Here is a 22,130-nt window from a genome sequence, read left to right as displayed (position 1 = left end):
TGTGCACTAGTTTGATTTTTGACACCTTTTGATCTCTACTGTCCTGTCACCAGGTAGTTAGTTCTGTAACTAAGTATGTGCACACAGGAGTCCGTAAAATTTTCCTATATAGGATCAGCTCGGGTGTTCAGGTAGTCAGTCACCAAGTGTGTGATGCAGGCTCTCACCCCCAGTCTTAGAGAGGGGTGGGTGACTGGTGCAGGCACTGGACTCTGGCTATGGTAGGTGATTACGGGCTGAGCCAGGCAGGGGGTTGACGGCTGCCCCTGAGAGTCTGAAAGGAAGTGTGTCCCTATTCTATAGGGTGAGTAGGTAGGTGAGTTTTGCAGCCAGGCTAAGAGCGCCCCACTCTGTTGGCTGTAAAGAGTCGAGGGCGCCACTTTTGTTTTAACTCCTGTAGCAGGTGACTAGGCACTTTAGGAGCTACCACCAGTCCTCAAGACCCTGCTGCAGATCGATAAAAGTGCCTCCTTGAGGGGCAGGGCTGTTTTGCAGGTCACAGATTTGCCCATTCACAGCTGAAGCAGTTGCAGTTAAAATTCAGATGTTTGCCCTGTTGTACTGTGGCAGAGAGGGCTAACGTTGATGAGATGGGTCCCCACAAGTCTATACAGGGGTGTAAGGCACTCAGAGTCTGCAGACCCCTGATCTCTGTGGCCAGCAAAGGAGCTGTGCCGACCCTGTGTTCCTGGCCTAGGGGAGCCAGCAGCTTATTTGTTCCCTCTCCAAGGCCAGGAAAATGGGTCAGGGCGCCTTTTGGGATCTACTTCCGGCCCAGTGGACTCCCGGTGCAGAGAGCGGAGGGAGGAGGTAAAAGGAAGAGAGGATTTTCCCAAATCCGGTGCAGAGCGCAGAGGGAGGAGGTAAAAGGGAGAGAGGTTTTTCCCAAATCTGGTGCAGAGCACGGAGGGAGGAGGTAGAAGGGAGAGAGGTTTTTCCCAAATCCGGTGCAGAGTGTGGAAGGAGGAGGTAAAAGGGAGAGAGGTTTTTCCCAGGTGGGCTTTGTTTTGTTTTGTTTTGTTTTGTTTTGTTTAATCGCTGTGAAAGGGTGCACACATGTACTTAGCCTCTTGGGAGCTGCTCTTCACTGGTTCGGAGTGTCCAAGCAGAATCTCTGCTGCCAGGTCTCTCTCGATGAGGAAACTGCTTCCCAAGCGCGTGCACAGCACAGGTGTTTGCCTGCTTCACCACGGACCGGCATGGTTGTGGCTCTGCAGTTTCGCTGCCATGGCTCTAGCCCTCCTCACCTCTTCCAAACGGTCTTCCTCTCCCGTATGATTCAGATGGATTTCTTAACCTTGCCTTGTTCAGGGCTGCCAGATGTTCACAGAGAATCAAATCACTTGTTTTTCCAGGTCTTTGTTGTAAGAGGGATATAGGAAGTGTCTGACTACTCCGCCATGTTGACCACGCCTCCAAACCTCCTTGATCAGAATCTTGAATGCCATTCCTTTTGGTAGTTTCTCCAGTGACAAGCTGAAAGGGATTTTTTTTCTAATCACTTCTTGTGTCCTTATGTCTAAGAGTGTCTCCTTGGGCTGGGCTTTGGCATGAAAAGTGGGCCAAGGGCACCAGGCCCCATGAACACTGAGGCTAGGTTATACAGATCTACTTGAGACTTGGATCAGGCTTGAACCTAGGATTCCAGGGATGGTTTTTATAATGATTACAAGGCTTCACACAATCAAAACAATCGCATTGCCTTCTTTTCCTGCTTCTAATTAAAAGACAAGAAGTCTTAGCTTTTCTTGATACCATTAAAACCCTGTTTATGGATAAAAAAGATGTCCCAGCTCTCTCCCTACTAGTGAAAAGAGGCTACCATTTTTCTTTTCACATACTTTGGACATGTTATCAGGAGGGACCAGTCCCTGGAGAAGGATATCATGCTTGATATCTTAGAGAAGCAAAACCGGTAAAGTGTATAAATATATATAGAGAGATTTATATTAAGGAAATGGCTCACATGGTTGTAGAGGCTGGAACGTCCCAAGTCCGTGGGTCAGGCTAGAGGCTTCTCCTGATTCACATAGCCACAAGAGCTGGTGAACCCAAGATCAGCAATTCAGACAGCAGGGCTCTGGCTCACAGACAGCAAAGACCTACAAATCCCAAGATTGGCAGGCAAGACGGCAGGTAAGCTGGTAGCGTAAGTCCCAAGAACTGGAGGTCAGACAGACAGGAGCCAGCTGCAGGATCCAGAGTGAGCAAAAGCCCATGAGCCTTGCCAGAAAATCCACCCATATTGGATGCAGGCCACATCCCCAAGGAAACTGATTGGTCATTCACAGCAGATCCCATCATGGAGGTGATCACATTATATCAAATCTCATCATGGAGATGATCACACCCATTATATGATTGCCAGACTACGTCATAACTGCCAAACCAGTGAGAATCATGGCCCAGCCAAGTTTACACACAACCTTAAGGATCATACTTGGTAAAGTAGAGGATCAGTGAAAAAGAGGAAGACCCTCAATGAGATGAATGGACACACGCTATGAGTCAGAACTGACATAATGGCACCTAACAACAACAATAAGCCCACATAATAAAGCATATCAACTGCTTTTTCATGGTTGTGGAATCATAGAATTACTGAGGTGGCTGAGAGTCTCTGGTGGTAGCCCAGCCCTTGGCCTGAGGCAGGGACCCACTGACACCATGCCAGACAAGGGACATGGAACCTCTGGCCACAGACCTGAAAGGACACCCCTTGGATATGGAGGACTGACCTTTGCTGAGCTCCCCATGGGATCCTCCTTTCCAAAAGGAGATGTTTCTGGGTAGGGAGCTTGTAGATTAATTAAAGGTAGGTTACGTATATTTAAGTGCTGTTTGCTTTTGTTGTGTTGTATTGGGACAGAATTGTACTCATTTGTAGTAAGTCCCAGAAAGGGGACATTTTCTTATGTTGTTTTTTTAATTTCTTCTAATTATTTCTGTTGATTTGTAATCACAGCCTCACCCCCAGTGATGCCACATGCAGCCTCAGCTTAGTCTTTGGGCTTTTAGCTTTTTGTACTGGTAAAGCCCTGGGACTGTTGTGCCGCAAACAATGAGGACGTTTCATGGCACACCTCCTTAACCCCTGGCCAGGCCAACAGCAGGCCCAGCCACAGTGCCAGGTGGGCTGTCCTCATTGTACCCAACCAGGAACGGAAAGAGAGAAAAGCCAGGAACTTCCTCTGCATGTGCCTACGTATGCAGGAGAGCGTTTGAGGAGGGCTAAACTGCTTGTACCATTTTTTTTCCTCTGGGGACCTGAATAAGCTTAGTGGTCGCAGGGCCTTGTCACAGGAAGAATGGCTGTTGTGAGACACCAGACCCCTCTTCTGGTGCATCCTTCATGATTGTGTGGAACTTTAGGCAAGTTGCATGTTCACTCTGATTTCCAGTTTTCCAGTCTGTGGAGTATGGAGACTGTGGTGGTTAAGATAGTGTGTCAACTTGGCTGGGCCATGATTCTCAGTGGTTTGGCAGTCATATGATGTTGTGATAACTTCCATGATGAGATCTGATATAATGTGATCACCTCCGTGATGGGATCTGCTGTGAGTAGCCAGTCAGTTGAAAGGGAGTTTCCTTCAGCATGTGGCCTGCATCAAATATAACTGGACATTCTGGCAAGGCTTTTGGGCTTTTGCTTGTTCTGGATCCTGCAGCTGGTTCCTGTTTGTCAGACCTCTGGCTCTTGGGACTTGAGCTAGCAGCTTACCTGCGGTCTTGCCTGCCGATATTGGGATTTGTCTGTCTTAGCAGCCTATGAGCAAGAGCCCTGTTCTCTGACCTGCCAATCTTGGGTTCGCCAGCCCCTTCAGCTACGTGAATCAGGAGAAACCTCTATCCTGATATATGGATTGGGACGTTCCAGCCTCTACAACTGTGTGAGCCATTTCCTTAATATAAATCTCTATATATATTTATACGCTTTACTGGTTTTGCTTCTCTAGAGAACCCAGCCTAAGGCAGAGACTAATCTTATTTATTCCTTCAGGGAAATTGAGAGGATAGAAATGAGTAAAAGAATAGGTTTTGGGGTATGGGGTGGCAATAGAGTGAGGTAAGGTTGAGGGGAAAGTCACTTACTGAATACAGTAATAGTTATTATTAGAAGTGGTAAACTTCTAGTAAGACTCAAGAGCTTTGGGAAGAAATTACAGATTTATAGAAGATAATAATACTGTATTGGTTCTCTAGGTGGCACATTTAAGCACTTGACTACTAGCTGAAAGGTTGATGGGTCAGACCCACCAGAGGTGTCTGGTGATCTGTTTCCAAAAGGTGACAGCCTTGAAAACCCTGTGAAACAGTTCTACTCTGCACACATGAGGTCGCTATGAGTTGGAATCGACTTGACGTCAAAGAACAGCAACAACAACCTTAAAGTGTTGTTTCTGTGATGTAACCAGTGATCAGATGTTGATTGATCAGCTGCTCTGTGCGAGGCTGTATCTTGGGCAGGGTGAGAGAGACAGTTTTTTTTTTAACTTATTGTTTAATTATTTTTAATAGAAAAAGGTATGTATTATTATATTTGTGTTATTACAAAATTCAAACAGTATACATATAGTAAAAATACCTTTTTGTGTCAGGGTAATAAAGTGGTTGAGAACATGCATTCTGTGGCTACACTACCTGGACTTGAATCTCACCTCCACCACTTACCAGCTGTGTGACCTTGGGCAAGATACTTTACCTCTCTATACTTTGGTTTACTTCTCTTTAAAATGGGGCCAGTAATACTTCCTACCTCATCAGGTTATTGTGAGAATTAAATGAATTAAATTACATGAGAACTGTAAACAGTTCTCTGGCACATGGGTAACACTCAAGTGTGGCTAATATTAATATTATCACCTGCCCAATCCTGGTACTCTCAGAACAGTAGCCACAGTTCCCAACCTATTTCTATGGATTTAGCTTTCTTTTGCTTGTTTTTTTTAAAATATAGTTTCTTATAATAAGTTCATATTTACACTAACAAATCTATATTGATACCAAATGTGTCTCCAGCTGTGAACCTCTTTGACACTGATTTGCTTTGGGTAGTCAGAGTAATATTCCACTACACAAACAAACAAAAGACTTGATGTACATTTGTTCTTAGCAAAGTCACAGATAGTGGGCTTCTGTTAAGCATTAAAAGAGAATACTTGACAGTCTTGGGGAGATTGGGTCTGGCGTGAGGTCTAGGAGATGGGTACTGAAGGAGTTAGTGGCTGCTATAGCCACTGGGGAATTTTTCAAAGAGGAGGAATTTCACAGTGCTAATATCAGTTACTTTAGAAATTTGGGTTTTGGAGGAAAGATACTATTTGCAGTGGCATTTAAAAGTAATGTTTTTTAAAAAACCAATTAAAATGTGCTGATTTATTTTATGTATGATATATTATTCCTTTTATGTCTTGGAAAAATGATCCAATGTCCCCAAAAGGTTTTATCACATCACCTTCCTTCCTACCAATACTTAGAAGAGTACTTTTTATAACACGTTAGAGAACAAGACAAATTTGAGAGTCTAGTAGATAAGTAACATTAAATACTAAACTTTTACCACTGCACGTGATTGTTATTTTTTTTTTTTTTGTTTGGTTCTGAACTGAATTGTTCAGAATTGAGTAAGAGAGGGAGAAAGATCAGAAATTATTAAAAAGATTACCAGATAAAGATTTCTGTTTATAGTTCTCATGTAATTTAATTCATTTATTTCTCACAATAACCTGATAAGGTAGGAAGTATTACTGGCCCCATTTTAAAGAGAAGTAAACTAAAGTACAGAGAGGTAAAGTATCTTGCCCAAGGTCACACAGCTGGTAAGTGATGGAGCTGAGATTCAAGTCCAGTAGTGTAGCCACAGAATGCATGTTCTCAACCACTTTATTACCCTGCCACAAAAAGGTACTTTTACTTTATGTATACTGTTTGAATTTTGTAATAACACAGATATAATGGCTCTATGAGGAACTCAAGCTTAGCTCATCCTCTCCTCCAGAGAAACAGCTATTAAACTGATCAAGATTACTTAAGCATTTAAAGTCTCTGGAAATTGACTAAAGGACATACAACAAATTGAGAAGCATTTATTCAAGAAAACCAATCTCTGAATTTTGATAAGAATAGTGACAAGTTATGGCGTTTGAGCCAGGACTGCCCCCCACTTCCAGCTTCCTGTTACAGAAGATTTATTTTGGATGGAAAAGGCAGACCATGAAGTCTGATAGATCCCATTCCTTCCAGCTTCTGGTCTAGGTATGTGGGCAGTCCATGAAGACCGCTGGCTCTCATAGCCTCCCAGCTCTGTTGTGGAAGATGGATTCTGAGTGGTCTTGGCAATGCCCACTTCCCCATCTCCTACTATATAGGAAGGTTTTAGGTGGGGTAGCTGATGAAGATCAGCAACTCCCATTCCCTAACCCCCCTACACCTCATCTCTGGATCCTTTGTGCACAGGGCTTTGAATCCATTTTATTCTGTTTGGAATCCCCACTGATAATTTGCATTTCTAACAAGTTCCCAGGCATTGCTAATGCTGCTGGTTAGGGACCAGTTCTGAAAACCACTAGTAGAGCAGTGGTTCTCAAAATTTATTATACATAAGAATCACCTAGGGATCTTGTTACAGTGTAGATTCTGACATTATGCTGAGTGAAATAAGTCACAAAAGGACAAATATTGTATGAGACCACTATTATAAAGAAACAAGAAAAGGTTTACACACAGAAAAAAAACATTCTTTGGTTACAGGGGATGGGAGGGGGAAGGAGGGAAAATTACCAATTAGAAGACAGATGTTAATATTGGTGAAGGGAAAGGCAATACAAAATATGGGTGAAATCAGCAGAACATGACCAAGGCAAGGGAGGACACTGAGAGGAACACAAGACTAAAGGGCAACAACAGCAGTTACTATAGCATAGAGGATCCTGCAACAATAGTATTAACAAACAATAATTTACAAATGGATACATATGTAGATAGGTATGCTAAAGAGATGTGGGAGAGTGTAAGGGAACATAACCCACCTGCAGGTATAGCTTTGGTGGTGGATATTTCTACATACATAACTGTAGGTGCTGCTTGTATATTAATATAGACAATAGAGCACATAAGGGCCACAGTCAGGGCAACTTCTTAGATACAACCAAGGACCTCGCAGGATGAAGTTCTTAGGGTCAGAGGTGAAGGACCATAGACTTGGGGGCTATCTACATCAGTTGGCATAACATAGTTCATAAAGACAAAGTTCTGCATCCTACTTTGGTGGGTAGTGTCTTGAGTCTTAAAAACTTGGGAATGGCCGTCTAAGATACAACTATCAGTCTCTTACCATCTGGAGCAAAGGAGAGTGAAGAAAACCAAATACTCAAGGGAGTAATTAGTCCAAAGGACTAATGGACCACATAAACCACAGCCTACACAACCCCGAGACCAGAAGAACTAGATGCTGCCTGGCTACCACTACTGACTGCTCTGACTGGGATCACAACAGAGTGTACCAGACAGAGCAGGAGAAAAACGTAGAACAAAAAATCGCATTCACAAAAAAGACCAGACTTACTGGTCTGACAGAGACGGAGAACTGCTCCCCCCCCCACCCCGCCCTGAGACTGTAGCCCTGAGACACCCTTCTGAAATGGAACTGAAGCCATTTCCAGAGACACCTTTCAGCCAAACCACAGACGGGCCCATAAAATAAACAGTAACCCCCGAGAGAAACGTGTTCCTTAGAACAATCAATTGTACGAAATGCAAAAGGGCAATTATTTGCCCAAAAGCAAAGAAGAGAAGGCAGGAAGGGGTAGAAAATCTGGATGAAAGGAAATGGGGGACCTAGGGAGGAGATGGGGAAAATGCTGACACATCGTGGGGAATGAAACTGTCTTAGTCATCTAGTGCTGCTATAACAGAAATACCACAAATGGACGGTTTTAACAAAGAGAAATTTATTCTCTCACAGTCCAGTAGGCTACAAGTCCAAATTCAGAGCATCAGCTCCAGGAGAAGGCTTTGTCTCTCTGTCGGCTCTGTCCTTGTGATGCATCAGTCTTCCCTTGGTCTGGGAGCATCTCAGTGGAGCAACCTCAGGTCCAAAGGTGCTCTCTGCTCCCGGCACTGCTCTCTTGGTGGTATGAGGTTCCCAACTCTACTTGCTTCCCTTTCCTTTTATGTCTTGTAAGATAAAAGGTGGTATAGGCCACACCCCAGGGAAACTCCCTTTACATTGAATTAGGGATGTGTCCGTAGTAAGGATGTTACAATCCCACCCTAATCCTCTTTAACATAAAATTACAATCACAAAATGGAGGACAACCACACAGTACTTTGAATCATGGCCCAGCCAAACTGATACACACATTTTTGGGGGGACATAATTCAATCCTTGACACTTTGAAATGAATGAAAGTGAAAACACGGCATACCAAAATATGTTGCACGTTGCTAAAACAGTGCTTAGAGGGAAATTTACAGCTGTAAATGCCTATATTTTTAAAAGAGAAGAAAAATCTCAAATCAATAAAATCTTCTACCTTAAGAAACTAGAAAAAGAAGAGCAAACTAAACACAAAGCAAGCAGAAAGAAATAGTAAAGATTAGAGTGGAAATAAAAAATAGAAAAGCAATAGAGAAAATTAAAAACAAAACAAGTTGCCTCTTTGAAATGGTCAGCAAAATTGACAAATTTTAGCTACACTGATCAAGAAAAAAAGAAGATTTCAAATTACTAAAATGAGGAATTATGGAAGAGACATCACTACTGCTCTTAGAGAAATTAAAAGGATTATAAGGGGATACTATGAACAACTCATACCTTACTGGTGGGAATATTAAAATGGTGCAGCCACTTTGGAAAACAGTCTGGTAGTTCCTTAAAAGGTTAAATATAGAGTCATCATGTGACCCAGTATTCCACTCCTAGGTACATACCCAAGAGAAATGAAAACAGAAGTCCACAAAAAAAACATGAGTGCTCATAGGAGCATTATTCGTAATAACCAAAAAGTGGAAACAACCCAAGTGTCCATCAACTGACAAATGGATAAATAAAATATGGTTTATCTATACAGTAGACTATTTATTCTTTGGCAATAAAAAGAACGAACTACCGACACATGGTGCAACATGGATGGACCTTGAAAACATTATGCTACGTGAAAGAAACCAGCCACAAAAGATCACATATTGGATAATTCCATTTATATAAAATGTTCAGAATAGTCAAATCTATAGAAACAGAAAGTAGTATTTGCCTAGAGCTAGGCATGGGAATGCGAATGACTGCTAATGGGCATGAAGCTGCTTTTTTCAAGTGATGGAAATGTCATAAAATTAGATTGTGGTGATGGTTACACAGTTCCTGTAAAAATATAAAAATCATTTTAATTGTACACTTAAAATGGGTGATTTTCTGACATGTAAATTGTATCTCAATAAAGTTGTTTAAAAAGATTAACACACAAATTGGTGTTAAACTGCAGTGTCAAGTTGTGTTTGGCTGGCTGTCTGCCTCTTTCTCTTTTTTGTCCCTCCTCCTATCCCACTCCAGCTGAGGGACAAGATGCCATTCTGTTTAGTCAAGTCTTTAAAATTATATATTTCTCTGTGAAGCTTTATATTTTTCTTAATTCAATCAGTTGCCTAGGAGATAGTGAGTCTGAGGGATCAAGAAGACACCGTTTTCCTGGGGATGACCTAAATATTAGATAATTGATTTGAGAAGGGTGGAAAACTGGCTGTGGCATTCTATTGTTCATTTCTTGAGAAAAAATGAGATTCCCTGTAAATCAAAAACCAAACCTCTTATATTCTAAATTATGTGTTTCATAGAGAGAGTCTTTGCTAGAAAGGAAAACCCATTTATGTTTCCAATTTTTCTTGCCATTGTCAGTAACTCTGCGATGGCTATTTTTGTTCATAAATCTTATCTGTAGCTCTGATGATTTCTTTAGGAATGATTCTTAGATGTGGAATTACCGGACAAAAGCATGTATATATTTTATGGGACTTTGATTCATATTATCAAATTGATTTCCTGAAGGCTTGCACCAAATTGCAGTACCACCAGAACTGGTGAGAGTGCATCTTAGTTTTTTAAGCTTGAAGTTCTTTGATGAATAGAGTGCTTGATCGTTTTTGCTTCTGCCATTTGTTCATATTCTTTGCTCTTTATACTGAGATTGTTCTGTTTTTTCTTACTGATGAGTGTGAGTGTTATTCCTTTGTCATTTGTGGCAAATTTTGCTTCCTGGTTTGTTCACTTTTCATTTTATTGTGATAGATTTTGATGTACAAGAGTAGTACATTTTTATGTAGAGTAGTATATTGATGTTTTTTCCTTTTGTGATTTCTGCTAATAAATTCTCATCTAATTTTTCTTTTCTTTTATATTGGCTTTATTTATTGCTTTAATTTTTAAATCTATATGGAATTTTGATGTATGAGCTTAGTATCCAAATTGATTTCTATTTTGAAATAGCCACTTTTCCAGGACAATTTATTGAATAATCCAGCCCCTCTCCATTAATTTCTGATACCTCGTTTGTCATATAATCTTATTATACATATTAGGGTCTTTTTTCTGGACTTCCAGTTCTCTACCATTAATTTCTCTCACCATTCTTGTATCAATATTGTTAACTAACTTGGCTTTATAGGACTTCTAATATATAATATGGCAAGCTTTTGTCCTTCCTGTTATCATTCTTAATTTTCAAAAAAATTAGCTATTTTTCACATTTATTTTAGAATCGTGTTATTAAATTTAAAAAGTCCCATTGGGATTTAGATTTCAATTGCGTTAAAATTATAAGTCAATGTCGAAAGAATTGAAACTTTTCCACCATTTTTTGTTTAAAAGTTTTTTTATTGTCATACAAACCATCTTCATATACAAGCACATAAGTGATAAACTTTTCTGTCTCCAGTCCTTCTCACCAAACATCACAGTAGACCAATTCTTGCTAATGTATCACCAAAGTAAACATAATATCCACTTCTGAATTCTTAACAGCTAATTGTAGTCATCTGATAACATGGTATGTCACTCTATTTAGACAAGTCTTGGTTATAGTTTTAGTTGTGCAGTCTTGCTTCTTATAAATGTAATTCCAAGATAGATTGTGGTTATTGTTGGTTTTTATAAATAGGATCTTCCCCCCTCATTTTTTTTCTTATTGATGATACATAGAAGAATTTAACTTTGAATATTTTCTTTATAACAGCCTTTTGTAGAACACTCTTGTTAACTCAAAAAATTTCCTCTTTTCTATTAAGAGAATTGTTAGTATTGATCAGTCACTAGCTTTCAAAGAATTGATGAGTGGGTGGGTGGTAATTACGAAATACTACATTTGAGCAAATGACATTTTATAAACAAAAATTTAACTCAGATAGAGCTTTAGAGTTTATGGAGAGAAAGAGACTGAAAGATTCATTCACTCCTTAGAACAATCCTGCAAAGGGTGGTAGAGGAAGCATCATTGTCAGTCCATTTTAAAAATAGGAAACTGAGGTGGGAAGAAGTGAAATGACCTCCCCAAGGCATCAATAAAAGGCAGAGATGGAAGGTCTTTTGCTGCTGCCTTCATCACAAAACAATAAATGCAATAATATGAGTAATGGCATCAGAAAACCTGAGTGAATGGCTGATCACAAATGATTATTTTTGGACACTTGTGGCTGCATTTCATTATGTTAATGTACTTATATTCTTCTTTGGGCTATTTTGAGGTGTATTTACGTTTTGATTTTCTTTACTAGATTGTAAGCTCCTTGAAGGAGGAAGCCACATCTTACTCATCTTGGAACCAACTTTAATTGTTGAATTGTATGTACGTGCATTCACACACCCGAATCCTTCTGAAGGAGCTCTGGTGGCGCAGTGGTTAAGCACTCGGCTGCTAATTGAAGGGTGGGTAGTTCGAATCCACCAGTGACTCTACTGGAGAAAGACCTGGTGATTTGCTCCCATAAAGATTACAGCCTAGAAAACCCTGTGGGGCAGTTCTGCCCTGTCACATGGGGTCGCTATGAGTTGGAATTGACTTGGCGACACCCAACAACAACCCTTTTGAAAGACAAGTTACTAAAAAGAAAACTACCAGAGGCAGAACAAGCTTATTAAGTTATATATTTAAGGAGAAAAGCTGTAGTTCTCTGATTCAGAGAAATTGCCTTTGTCTCCTGAGAGCTGAGGGGAGACTTATTAAGTGTCTGGTTTTGGAAGTGGATCGTGAGAATAAGTACTGAACCTAGCTCTGGGCCTGCTAATGGGCGGTGAGCAGAGTGAGAAGGCTAAATATGGCTCTAAAGGAAGAGATTTGAACTAGATCTTGAGTTAAAGAGATTGAAAGTGAAGTTCAGTTACAAGGGTCATTCTGTGCTTCAGAGAAGGTGCCTAAATTTTTCACATTTACTTGTATAACGTGAGATGAAAGCGAGAGAATGCACCCAGGGCAAGGGAAGGTTAGGATTTTATGTGGTCATTTTAATCGATTTTTGATTTTACACCTCACCCTAAGGTTTTTTAGGTGAAAGTGCATACAGTTGAATTTATTTTATGTACAATGATGTATCCACTCTTGCCTTTCTGTTGGAGTATTAGAGCCAGGACTTAGCTTTTCCTCCCCCTTCTGGGCTTCTCACACCCTGATGTTTGGTTGCTCATCACCATCTTTGTCAGAGCCAGGGAGAGAAAGTTAAAATGTTTATCAAAAGGGATGTTTGGTTTATGTGATTAGATGTCAGTTTTGGTTGTTTGGAACCCAGTGTTATGAATGAGCATTAATTGGTATTGTGTTTAAGATTTCCATTTCAGAAAAATCTACCTGTGTAACCACCTCCAAAGGAGCCCTGGTGGTACAGTGATTAAGCGCCTGGCAGCTAACCGAAAGCTTGGCAATTTGAACCCACCAGCTGCTCTGTGGGAGAAAGATGTGGCAGCCTACTTCCGTAAAAATTATAGCCTCGGAAACCCTGTGGGGCAGTTCTGCTCTGTCCTATAGGGTCACTATGAGTCGGAATCGACTCGACTGCGATTTTTTTTTTAAACCACCTCCAATTCGCTTGTTGAAGATGGTAACTCTGGAGTGGGGAGGCTGAGCTCTCCCAGCGGTGCCCCCTGTGCAGGATTCCAGATGGAAGGCCAGTGAGGGACCTCTCCCCGCCCTTGTTCTCTTCTTGCCTTCCCTTCTCCCTAAGGTTGATAGGGATGGATTCTTCAGTATTGTCATCCTTTGCAAAGGAAAATCAAATTTCCACAGTGTTCTGCCACTGAATTTTTCCTTTATTTCTTTTAATCCTTTTCTAGGTCATGTTAATTTGACAGACTAAAACAAACAAATGAACACAGCATGCTATTAATATTTATATTTTTAAAAATGTTGTTTAGGAAAAAAATGACACCAATTGTTTTATATTTGACTTTTCCAAAGCTTTAAAACAACTCTCATGATATCAGTAGGAGTAGTTTTTTTTTCCCTAAAGAAATCAGCTTTCTTTGTAATTTATTTTCGACTAAACGGTTGAGATAAAAGGTAAGACACTTGAAGTTACGTATAAAGAGAAAAAATAACCAAGTTACTGATGTGCCTAGCAACACGGTGTGGGCAGGAATAGGCAAACCAAGATGAGCCAGGAATAAAAATTCTGTACCTAGTTCATACAGGTATATACATTAAAAAATATTTTACACTCTCCTTCCTAAGCTTTAGTCCTGTAGCTCTCTGTCCTTCCTCAGAATTCATGTGCAATTCATATTAATGTTAGAAACTCCTTCCCACCCTCCCTCCTTCCTTTATTCCTTCTTGTTTTCCTCTGGCTCCCTTTTCATCCCTCTCTCCCTTATGCCTCACTCTTTAAGCTGTATCCAGTCCTTGAGTGGGTCCCTAAGGTGTGGATAGATGTGTGTATATGTGCGTGTGTGTCATTCACTCTTATTTACCTTTGTGCGGGGTTGACAGGAATAACGTGGATCATTGAAATCCAGGATGACCCACAGAAACCCTTCTACAGCTTAACTCTAAGTCTACAGTTTTACTATAAATCTTTTTTAGAGAGGTCGGTGTAGCATGCTATTTCACTCTTCTTACTCTCTGCTGATCCTCTCTGGTGGAGGTGTTAATAAATTAAAAAATGACCAAAAACCCGGCAGCAAGAAGGCAGAGAGGAAAGGAGGCGAGCATCAGTTAGGTGGTTCTGCAGGATCAATCTCTCCATCCCTCCACATCTTCATAAATTATAAACTGTATCGATTTGTTCGCGTTGACGTATGAACTTATTTTACCAAAAGCCAAGGTTGAAGTGACAAATGGAAAGCAATCTTTTATTAGAGCTGGTGAGTGTCAGCTTTGTACTGAAATAAAACAAACCAAACAAAGCCACACAGGCCTAGATGACCTCCCTTTCCACCCTAAGATTATATGGCAGAGGCAAACAGGGCCAGGCTAACCAGCAAGACTTGATAAAATTCGACAGATATCCTGTCCATTTTCAGTGGCTTAGAACTAGACTGTAGGTTACTTGAGGATGGAAAACCATTATTTACTTTTCCATCCCTCATACTTCTGCTCAGGATGATTCTGAGAGCTTCATTTTGGGATTCATGAGATAACATTTCATTCTCAGCTCTTCCGGCCGTTAGCCATCTTGGGAAGGTCATTTCACCTTTTTAAGTGTCCATTTCTCCACTGCAAGTTGAAAGGTTGATTAAGAAGTTTCTAGTATTTTTAAATCTGGGAACCCTTTCTAATAGTTTTTGTCTCTTTGTATAATAAATTTTTATATCTTCATTAGCACATAATTAGTTCTTCAGATCAGGGACATGGTACTTTTATATAGAGTCCTTCAAAGCATTGTAACGTATACACCCTTATTTTGGCTATTAAGCCTTTTGAAATGTTGAAAAGCTTAAGGATCTCCACTTCTCTCTTTGCAAACCCTTCCCAGGGTCCCCAGGAAAGGAATTGGGGTCCATTCTACGTATCATCTATGGTCCCTTCTAGCTCCCATAGTCAACAAACATTTGTTGAATGAGTCAGGTTCCCACATGACCTGTCAGAAGCTTCTGGAGAACTTTGGAGAATTCTGGTTCTTTGCTGAGAAAGCCCCCATGGTGATTTTCATGAGTAATGAAGTTAAAACCGTGTTTCTGTCTTTGGTAAACCACCCATTCTTATCCACTCCATGGCAATGCGGGTTTCTGACAGTCTTTTCTCAGTTTGATTCTGTGGAATTAGGGTGGGTGCTGAAATGAGTGTTCACTTTGCATTCAGCTCAGCATGCTTCAGAATACTACCTCTCCCAAAGGGTTGTTTGGTATCATCTCCTTGTTTATTTCAGTGGGTGTGCAATAAAATTGTCAATGGCAAGTTGGGTTGAATTGCAAACTCTAGGGGCCAATCCCATTCCACAACCATTCTAGATCATGGCTGAAGGCTGCTAGGTAAATGATGTGTTTGTTTTAGCATGTTTAATATTTCAAAATAAAGTTTTAATAAAGACATGTAAAAAGAGATCCAGAATAATATGACAAATACCCAACACCCTTCTACCCACCACCAGGTAAGAAATTTAAAAAATTAACAATTACAGACCACCTGTACGTTACTCAGTTGCATTGTGTGTGTGTGTTTTGAGGAAGAAAGGAACTCTTGATGAAGGGCGACTTGAGTAAGAGAGTTTTCTTTTTCCTGCTTTATTTTCCGTTTGCATTTGGTAGCTAAAGATAGACATACTACAAGTAGGGAATTAATAACCTTTTCCTGTCATTTAAAATTAGTCTTTCTCAGACTAATGGACCACAACTAGCACGGCTTCTACCAGACTGAGTCTAGTGTAACTAGATGGTGCCCAGCTACCACCACTGACTGCTCTGACAGAGATCACAATAGAGGGTCCCGGACAGAGCTGGAGAAAAATGTAGAACAAAATTCTAACTCACAAAAAAAGACCAGACTTACTGGCCTGACAGAGACTGGAGAAACCCCGAGAGTATGGCCCCCGGACACCCTTTTAGCTCAGTAATGAAGTCACTCCTGAGATTCAGCCTTTAGCCAAAGATTAGAGAGGCCCATAAAACAAAATGAGACTAAAGGGGCACACCAGCTCAGGGGCAAGGACTAGAAGGCAGGAGGGGACAGGAATGCTGGTAATAGGGAACCCAAGATCGAGAAGGGAGAGTATAAACTTGTTGTGAGATTGTTAACCAGTATCATAAAACAATAAGTGTACTAACTTTAGTGAGAGGCTGATTTGTTCTGTAAACCTTCATCTAAAGTAGAATAAAAAAAATTAGTCTTTCTAGAAAATTCTAAAAAGAAAACTTTCTAGAAAGTTCTGTTTACCCTTTGGACCTCAATGAATATAGAGACATAGCTAAGGAAAATAGCACTCTACTCACCAGGATAGAGGAGTGATACAAAATATTTACAGCTTTTATCCTTCCTGAGGGTTTGTTGTAAACATTTGTTGAGGACCTGCTCTGTGCCAGTCATTGTTGTATCAGTTATCGGTTGCCACAATAATGCTGCATAACAAACATCCATAAAACCTCAGTGGCATACACCAATAAGCATTTATTGCTTCTGGATCTGGAGTCAGCTGGAGGCTGGCCGAGTGGCAATTCTGATTTTGGCTGGGCTTCTTCGTATGTCTGGAGGTTAGCTAGCATTTGGCTTCATTTGGGATGGCCTCAGCTGGCATGCATGGGGTGACTCAGTGCTGTTCCGTGTGTCTTGAATCCTCCAGCAGCTAGCTTGGATATGTTCTCATGGAGATGGTGGAAGTGCAGATGAGAATGTGGAAACATGAGTTCTCTTGAGACCTAAGCAGGAACTGCACGCCGCCACTCCATCTCACTGTGTTTTCCAAAGCAAGTGATGTAGGGTGGGGAAATCTACTCTGTCCTTAAGGGAGACACTCTAAAGTCACAGGACAAAGGGCATGCATACATGCAAGGAGGTTGAAGAATTAGGCCCTTAATGCGGTCAGGTCACCCCAGTTGTCTATGCAGAGTGTTGTTATAGAGACGTCTATGTAATCCTCAAAACAACCCTGAGAATTAAGTAGCATCATTTCTGTTTTACAGTTGGAAAAACCAAGGCTCAGAGAGGTTAAGTGACCTATCCAAGGTCACACTTCTAGGGAGTGGTACAGTTTGGGTTTGAATCTGGGTCTGTCAGCCACCTTCCTCCACGCTATCTCTGTCCTACTCCTCTTTGGCATGTAGCACTTGCAATTATTACCTCTTTCTGGAAATACTCTGTTTTGCTTTCTGTACCTCTGTATTTGTCCTCATTACCCCTGTTCCACCCCTTTTTCTGTTATATTTTGCTGACTCCTTCAACTTCTTAAATGTAAGCTGTTTTCATGGTCCTGTCTTTGACACCTTTTATTTTGTTTACATACTCCTGGGCTCAGCCAAAGCCATGAAGCATACAACCTCCACACCCAACCACTGGGCCGGGCCTCCGTCCTTGGTATTCACCCCTTACACCTACTCTCAGGCACTGTGCTGATTACTGGTCTCAGCTGCAAGTTACAGACACCCTGGTGCAGCCTGGCTTGGGTTGTAAGGAAATGTCCATCTTGCACAACAGGAAGCTGAGAGGCAGGGCAGGCTTCTGGGCCCAGGTTTCTTCTCTCTTTGCCCTACCTCTTGCTGCATTGGCTTCATCCTGCAGCCAGCAACTGGGGCGACAGGCTTCCTGGTTTACATCCAGTGGGGATGGACAGGGGCTTTTCTTTTTCTAGATGCCCCAGGCACACTCATCTTTGTCCCTCACTGTGCTACTCTTGGCATAAGGCTGCCTGCCCATCCCTGAACCCATCCCTGGCAGAACCTAGCCCAGGTCAGGTGATCTTCAGTAGAGTGGCTGATGAGAGGCCATTGCTGTGTCTTAACTGTCACTACAGGGTTGAGCAGCAGGTTCTCCTTCCTGCCGCGTCTCCATTCTGCTCTTTAGTTGGTGGCATCACCAACCTTCAATTCCTCCCATCAACACTTTAGGGTCACTTTTAACTACTTCTCCATCATCCCCTTCATCATTATTTGTTTGTTAGTTCTTTCGTTTGTTTTTGAGACAGTTAGTAAAGGCCTGTTCTGTACTGGGCTGTGGGTTATTCTCTAGTAATCCACAAGGAGGCTGCTCAGTGCCTGCTCTCAAGAGTCTAGGATTTGGGCAACACTGTTCACAGCAGCAAAAAGATGGAAACAACCTAGGCGCCCATCAACGGATGAATGGATAAACAAATTATGGTATATCCACACAATGGAATACTGCGCAGTGATAAAGAACAACAATGAAGCCGTGAAACATAACGTGGAAGAAGCTGGAGGTTATTATGCTGAGTGAATTTAGTCAGTCGCAGGAGGACAAATATTGTATAAGACCACCTTTATAAGAACTCAAGAAAAGGTTGAAACACGGAAGAAAACATTCTTTGATGGTTACGAGGGTGGGGAGGGAGGGTGAGGGTTATTTACTAACTAGATAGTAAATAAGAATTATCTTAGGTGGAGGGAAGGACAGCACACACTACAGGGGAAGTCAGCACAACTGGACTAAACCAAAGCTAAGAAGTTTCCTGAATACAGTCAAACACTTTGAGGGACAGAGTAGCAGGGGTAGGGGTCTGGGGACCATGGTTTCAGGGGCCATCTAGGTCAATTGGCATAACAAAGCTTATTAAGAAAATGTTCTCCATCCTACTTTGGTGAGTGACGTCTGGGGTCTTAAAAGCTTGCAAGCGACCGTCTAAGATGCATCAGTTGGTCCCAACCACCTGGAGTAAAGGAGAATGAAGAACACCAAAGACACAAGGAAAGTATTAGCCCAAGAGACAGAAAGGGCCACATAAACCAGAGACTGCATCAGCCTGAGACCAGAACTAGATGGTGTCCGGCTACCACCAATGACTGCCCTGACAGGGAACACAACAGAGAGTCCCTGATGGAGCAGGAGAAAGGTGGGGTGCAGAACTCTAATTCTAGTAGAAAGACCAGACAATGGTCTAACTGAGACTGGAGGAACCCGGAAAGCATGGCCCCTGGATTCTCTATCAGCCCAAAACTAAAACAGTTTCTGAGGCCAACTCTTCAGATAGGGATTGCACTGGACTGTGGGACATAAAGTGATACTTGTGAAGAGTGTGCCTCTTAATCAAGTAGATACAAGAGACCAAAGGGGCGGCTTCTGTCCGGAGGTGAGATAGGAAGACAGAGAGGGTTAGGAACTGGTTGACATGGGAATCGGGTGGAAAGGAAGAATGTGCTGTCACAGTATGGGGAGAGCAATTAGAGTCACATAACAATGTATGTATAAATTTTTGTATGGGAAAAAATTAAAAAATTTAAAAACAGTCTAGGATTTGGGAGGGAGGCAAGGAATCAAGCAGTCTCCACACGGTGTGCGCAGGGTTAAGAGAGCACTATGCAGTGCACGCTGTATGATCTCACTGTGGTGGTGGACACCTAGCCCTGCGTTAAAGTCAGTCAGGGAAGGCATCTGGGAGGGTTTTGCTTCTAAGCTGATGATTCAGCCTTAGTGTCTTAGTTATCTAGTGCTGCTATAACAGAAATACCACAAGTGGATGGCTTTTACAAACAGAAGTTTATTCTCTCACAGTCTAGTAGGCTAGAAGTCCAAATTCAGGGCATCAGCTCCAGCGGAAGGCTCTCTCTGTCAGCTCTGGAGGAAGGCCTATGTCATCAGTCTTCCCTTGGTCTAGGAGCATCTCAGCACAGGAACCTCAGGTCCAAAGGACTCGCTCTGCTCCTGGCACTGCTTTCTTGATGGTATGAGGTCCCCTGTCTCTCTGCTTGCTTTTCTCTTTTATATCTAAAAAGAGATTGGCTAAAGACACTATCTAATCTTGTAGACCCCATCAATATAACTGCCGCTATTCTATCTTATTACATCATAGTAATAGAATATACAACATGTAGGGAAATCACATCAGATGACAAAAGGTAGACAGTTATACAACACTGAGAATCATGACCTAGCCAAGTTGACAGATATTTTGGGGGGACACATTTCAATCCATAATACTTAGCAATATCTCTTACCCTTTCTTTTAAAAAAAAATAATCCCTAGTCTTTGATTTGGACCCTTATTACTCCTTCCTGTAGACCAGAGGTCAGCAAACTATGGCCACATCCAGCACAACCTGTTCTTGTCAGTAAAGTTTTATTAGAATACAGCCACAACCATTTGTTTATGTATTGTCTATGCCTGCTATTGCACTACAACAGCAGAGTAGTTGCCGTACAGACTGTATGGCTGGAAAGCTTAAAATATGTACTCTCTGGCCCTTTACAGAAAAAGTTTGCTGACCTCTACTGTAGACCAGGAGAAAAATTCAATTCCTGCCCCCCAGGAGGTTTCATCTTGCAAAAGGAGACTGACTTATGTGTAATATACAGAGAACATTATAATAAATCCTTTTGAAGAAAAGGTGGATTACACTGAAGAGCCGAGGCAAGGATACAGACGGACAAAAGTCAGTGATGTGCAGAGATTGATGTGCATTTCTCTTTCTACTTCTCCCACTCTGCTGTTCCTTTCTCTGTTTTCTTTATTCCATGAATGAATCTACATTCATTTTCTTGCTTAGAATCTCTAGATTTACACTTTCTAGGTGTGCAGTTTCTGAATTTATACTTTTCATGACAGCCGGTTCCCTCCCTCTGAGGGGAGAGTAAAGGTGCAGATCGGTTTGGAAAACGAGAAGTCTGAGTGAGAGCCCGTTTTTTAATACAGTAATCTACCTTTGCTACTCTCACCTCCCAAGGAAAGTAAGATTTGTTTGTTTAAAAAAAGACAAAAAATCTTTATTTGCGTTTAACAAGTGGATATATATGTGTGTTACTACCTTTTTATTTGGGAAAAAAAAATCTACTTAAGGAGCTTCACTGGCAGAGCAACTGTCCCTTTATCCGCACTGCTCATTTGCCTCAAGCGGCCTTTTCAGGAAGCCGCCTCTTCAGAGGGGCCTTGGCAAGCAACCAGTTGCGGCCCCTACAGGAAGGCCACGGTAATGGGCGTTGTTGCTCTCAGGACCACCGGATCATCTGCTCAGCAAGACAGCTTTTGTGCTATTGTGGTGTTCACACCTCACTGCTCTTTGTGTGTGTGTGTGTGTGTGTGTGTGTTGTACATTTTCTTTTAGACTAACCCCAAGTTTTCTTTGACTTATTATAAAAATAATGCATGTTTACTGTAAAAAATTAAAATGATGAAGTTATGGTATCGAGAGTAACGTAAAATCACTGCCCCCCGCCCCCAGTCATACTCCCCAGAGGTAGCCCTGTCCATGGTTTTCTCTACAGAAGGTGTCTGTACATGTACATCAGGTTGAACCACATGGAAGTTGTAGATACTCGAACACAAAAAGGGCAGTTTCATATGGTGCGACTTAATCCTATAATGTTATATACATACTGGCATTTTTAAAACTGTAGATGAGATCATACTGTTTATGTTGTGTTGTAATTTGTTAGGTTGAACAAAATCGTGGAAATCTTGCCATATCAGTTCCTTTAGAGCGAGGCCATTGTTTAATAGTCCATTGTTTAGATAGACCCATGACTTAAATACAGGCAGTCCCCGGGTTACGAACAAGATCCGTTCCTGAGTATGCCTTTAAGAATTTGTAGGTAAGTCAGAACAGGTGCATACGATTCTTATTTAGCCTTACTTTAGTGCAAGAAGGAGCACTGGTGGTGCAGTGGTTAAAGTGCTCGGTGGCCAACTAAAAGGTCAGCGGTTGGAACCCACAAGCCGCTTCGCAGGAAAAAGATTCGGCAGTTTGCTTCTGTAAAGATTTACAGCCATGGAAACTGTGTGGGGCAGTTCTGCTTTGTTCTGTAGGGTCGCTATGATCGGAAGTGACTCGACAACAGTGGGTTTTTGGTTAGTACAAGAAAAGGCTGGAGAGCTTGTACCAGTACTACTCAAGCTATTTCAGAGCATAGAAGAGGAAGCAACACTTCCAAATTCATTCTATGGAGCCAGCATAATGCTGATACCAAAACCAGGCAAAGATGTCACAAAAAAAGAAAATTACAGACCAATATCTCTCATGAATATAGATGCAAAAATTCTGAACAAAATTCTAGCCAATA

The 22,130-nt window shown here is 41.5% G+C and overlaps 1 protein-coding gene across 7 annotated transcripts in view; it reads left to right on the top strand.

Annotated features, from left to right (window-relative positions):
- SH3KBP1 (SH3 domain containing kinase binding protein 1) overlaps positions 1-22,130 on the top strand; it is a 407,394-nt gene that overhangs the window by 189,810 nt on the left and 195,454 nt on the right. The window contains exon 1 of one of the 7 annotated variants that reach the window (XM_023737268.1): positions 8,298-11,914. The exons of the other annotated variants lie outside the window; for them this stretch is intronic. The gene's annotated coding sequence lies outside the window, so the exon portion shown is untranslated. Of the gene's footprint in view, positions 1-8,297; positions 11,915-22,130 lie in introns of those variants that run through there. 7 annotated transcript variants of the gene reach the window in all.

The sequence above is a fragment of the Trichechus manatus genome, unplaced genomic scaffold (genome assembly GCF_000243295.1).
Source record: "Trichechus manatus latirostris isolate Lorelei unplaced genomic scaffold, TriManLat1.0 scaffold00100, whole genome shotgun sequence".
NCBI classification, from domain to species: Eukaryota; Metazoa; Chordata; class Mammalia; order Sirenia; family Trichechidae; genus Trichechus; species Trichechus manatus.
This window is presented reverse-complemented; position numbering and strand designations above follow the sequence as displayed.